Source organism: Pteropus vampyrus, unplaced genomic scaffold, assembly GCF_000151845.1.
Source record: "Pteropus vampyrus isolate Shadow unplaced genomic scaffold, Pvam_2.0 Scaffold8, whole genome shotgun sequence".
Classification (NCBI taxonomy): domain Eukaryota; kingdom Metazoa; phylum Chordata; class Mammalia; order Chiroptera; family Pteropodidae; genus Pteropus; species Pteropus vampyrus.
The window spans coordinates 8,353,095-8,357,649 of record NW_011888789.1 but is presented as its reverse complement, the minus strand read 5'-3'; positions in this window follow the sequence as shown (position 1 = coordinate 8,357,649).

Sequence of the window (4,555 nt, the reverse complement as noted above, 5' to 3'; positions counted from 1 at the left end):
GAATGTCCCAGGAACTATACTTATATTTTAAAATTTCACGACAACCATTATTTCCATTTTAGAGGGAGGAAACTGAAGGGAAGTAATTGAAATGAGGTCTTCCAGATAGTTATTTACAGAATTGAGACCAGATGACTCAGTTTGTCCTAGATTGCCCAGAATTTATCACTCGAAGTCTGGGGTCCTGAGAAATCCATCAGTTTCATGCAAACCAGGACAAGTGGTCACACTACAACTGAGCCCAAATTTGTAAAATTCTGAAGCCCATGTTTTCTTGCTTTAATTGCCTGGCTTTTATTGAGTCTCCTCGGCTCTGCAATATTCCAATAAAACACTTCAGTTGAAGAACTATTAAAATACTGATAATCATCTATTGAAAAGAAGAATAGTGATTAGCCTTTCAGTTTCTTTAAGGTTTACCAATTAATTTTATGACCATTTGCTTCTGACATACCAGGACTTTTTCATAACTCACTACTATTTTCTTCTTTGTCCAACTTCCAACTGAGTCAAAACACTTAATCTCTCTAAAATACCATGTTTAATATTAGTGACCTTATACTGATAAAACTTGCTTTCTTGATAAGACTTTGTTTGAATTTAACTCATAAATACAGCATAAGTGTTAGCATCCTGAACAGAGGCAAAAATGATGGTATTAATGTTATCAGGACAAAAAAAGAGGTCTTCTGCCTGTACGTATCTAAGCCAAAGAAGAGATACATGCAGGTTTTGCAGTAAGCGTAGGGTTTATTAGAGAGTTGCAAGACCCGGAGACACAGGCAAGCTATTGCTCAAAGGCCTGGCTCCCCAGATATCTTAGGAGTACAGATTATATAGGGAAAAATCTGTGATCATGGAAACTAAAGGATTTGGGGTCGTGAGTGCTACTGATTGGATAATTGGAGAGAGATGAGGTAATTGATCATTGTGTTCAGTTCTGGAATCAGCAATGGCATTTTCCCTTCTGATCCCTTGACCTGTTCCTGAGACCAGTGGGGTTGTTATTCTGCCTCCATGGGCCTGAAACACATCTAAAGCCAAGATGTTATCCTTAATCTAAACCTATTGTCCTCACGATTATAGACTTGAGGCAGGTCAATCTTATGTCCTGAGGCTTAATGGTTAACGGAGCAGACACACAGAAGATAAGGGCAAAAAGAAGCAAGGGAGCCACAATGCCATTCTCTAGGCAAAACCACCATGAATCAGAGAAAAAAAAAAATCTGCATAAGAGAAAACAGTTTGTGTGCACTCGTTACATTAATTCCTATTACAAAATTTTCAAGTGTCTTAGCAATATTTTTTTTGGTGGAACAAAGTTTTATTAGAGGAATTTACTTTTTTAGTTATAAAATAACTAAGTCCTGGGAGTATAATGCACAGCATGGTGACTATAGTTACTAATACCATATTGTATATTTAAAAGTTGCTAAGAGAGTAGATCTTAAAAGTTATCAATATAAGAAAAAAATTTTATGACTATGTATGGTGACGAATGTTAACAAGAATTTTTTTGATTCCTCAATGCAGATTTTGATCATTTCACATTTCATCAACATGAAAGGCAGGAAGAAACCTTTCCTTATTAGATTCTTAAATCATTAGCTAAAATTTTTACTATAAAATTTTAATGAATTCAGGAGATGCTACATTTCCAAGTATAAGATAAGAATTTTCCACTTCAATATGAAAAATCGAGGGAGTGCGATGGTCACATGGAGAATACGGCTTAGTGGTTACATTAAATCTTCCCAACTTATTTCAGCTAGGAGAGAACATCTCCATCTTTGCTTAGCATAGAGACATTCAGAATTAGTAATGCCAGTAGTTTTAGTATCAGGCTTCACATCACATTGTGGATCCTCTCAGATGGGTTTCTGCTTCCAAAATGCTATGCTGTTCTGTGTTTGCTGATAAGCCCCACAGCATGCCAAGCAGAGGGTAGTTAAAAAATCATTTTATTTCTTTGGCAAATAATTTTATAGCTCTTCCTTTCTCTCACCTGGCATTGCTGGAGAAATATCCATGAAGAGGTTGCCAAATTCAGGCATCTCTGGGAAGATTATTTCAAAGATCCATTCAATTTTTAATACATCCTTATTGGGTGGTTTTTTTTTTTTTTTTTTTTCTGGGGACTGAATGAGAGTGGTGAACAATACAGCCCTTCTCTCCTGCCATGGACCTTCTGCACTAGAGAGCGAGCACTCTGATTCTCTCTATGCTAGAAGGTCAGAACTAAGGTCAGTACTAATACAGCAAAGGGTTATTGGAACCCCTACCAGGTGCCAGACACTTTAATAGGCATTGTAGATACAGAAGTGCAGTAAGTCCTCACTTAACATCTTTGATAGGTTCTGAAACTTTAAACAAAATGATGTATAACAAAACCAATTTTACCATAGACTAACTGATATTAACAAGAGTTAAGTTTCTACGTCATGTCATCAACATTATAATGAAATGAGAGATGAAAGGACATCATTCCAAGACCTGCTTTTCATATTAAAAGATCATTGTCTCAAGGAATACTTAAAGCATAATGGTGAGAACTAGCATAATATATAGATAATTACTAGAAAGTGCAATAAGTGTTCATATAGGGGAGGAAGAGAGTGCTTATAGAAGACAAAGAAGGGCGTAGCGATTTGGACAATTATATTTCACATGGGGTGAGATCAGAAAAGAGGATTGAAAGTGAGAAAGGACGTTGGGAAGAGGTTAAGTGGTTTTCTAGGGCCAAGATCAGCTCTGGCCACCTTGACCTGGGCTCAGCATGAGGCCACAGGGAAGACTGCTGCCTTGGGCAGGCCTTGCTTCTGTAGTCACTGCCTTACAGTATGTTCCATGCATCTCTTAGCTGTCCATGATTGGTTTCTACCCCCACTGGATTGAGAAATGAGTTTTAGGGCCAGGTTCCCTGTCAAAAATTCATTATTCTCATCCAGTGGCTGCTTACATTTTTTCAGTCTTATCCCCCAGAGCAAGAATACCTGCAGTTTGTTCAGCTGTCACTGTCTATTCTTCTGTCTAACCTGCTCCCAGCAGGGATTCTCTCCTTTGTCTAGAGCCTTGTCTGAAGTTTCATGAACTCTATAGGCATTCTGCAAAGCTTGGAGCCAGGAGTTCTTATGTGAGCAAAGCTCCTCTCACAGATTTCACATTAGAGAAGCCAAGATAAGGGCCTAGTGCACAAATGATAACTGCGCCTTGCTTTTTTCCTTTACCAGAGAAGGTAGAACTGCTGTGATGGTGATAGGGAGGGCTGTGATCAACTATTAAGCTTTTTGAGATATGAAATGATTTGAAGTAAAAACATATGTGCAAAGTGCATTAATTTGCATCCTCCTTGTATTTAATGCTTTTTCACATATGCATTCTCCATGTACATTTCAAGATGACAAAAATAGCTAAAAGTTGACCCTGTTACAAATACCTTCTTAAACAATGAAAGGAATGCAAATCCCACATTCACCAGTTTTATCAACAGAGTGTTATATCAACATGTTCCAATGATCTGAGGACATAGATTTTCCATTAGCTCTCCACAATAACGTCACATTAACTGGGATCGTCAGAAGGGAGGGAATCTAGGAGTATTTCTATTTGGGTGTCTGAGTTACTAAGGGAGACAACACCACCATCAGAATGCTTAGAATCTTAAAAGAATTAAAAATAAAGCAAGGACATATGGAAGCAACAGCAGGATTTGTGCTCAGACTCCGAATCAGTGCAGACCATGGGGTGTCTGAAGTCAGGTGCCTCTCTCAGCTCTGCCAGACTTCCCTCTCCTCTCGCTGCCGTGATTCCCACCAAAGGCAAGGGGAGGTGGGAGGACTTTGCAGTGTCTGTCGTTGAATAGGAATGGTAAAGGCTGTTGTTTTTAAAAAAATCATTTAGATATAGAATAGTTTTAAACAAAAAAATCTGATGAATCCCACTATTCTAACATAACAAATGCTTTTATTTTTCCAAGTTTAATCCACAGCTTTATTCCCATATGTACTCTTTTTTATTTTTTTGCCATATTGCATATGTAATTTTATGACTTGCTTTTAGGAAAGGAAAACTTCAGTAACATTATTTCAGGGACATTTTCCATGTTGTTTCAAAGGTTTCATGTTATCTTGTTTAATGATTGAATAATACTCCATTGGCTGGACAGTTCATAATTTATATACCAATTCCCTTGATGTTGGACATTTAGGAAGGCTATTGTTTTTGGCAGACTTCTGCATCTGCAGAACTCCCAGCTGTGTGGGCTGAGATGGAAAAGAAAAGATCAATCCAGGGCAAGCCAAGATTGGATGCTGGGGAGCATGTGGACAGGACGCCAAAATGTATTACATGGAGCAGAAGTGGAGTTGGGAGCGAATCAGGGTTGGATTCCAGGCTAATATAGAAGGAGCCTATTTCCCTACTCTCTTTCTATCTTATTTATTTATTCCCTTTTAGCTCTATTACCCAATCTGATTCCTCTCACTTTTCCATAAATAACTATTCCAAAGTGTTTTCCAGAAGCAGCTACCCAGAGGTTATTTGTGATTCCAGTAAG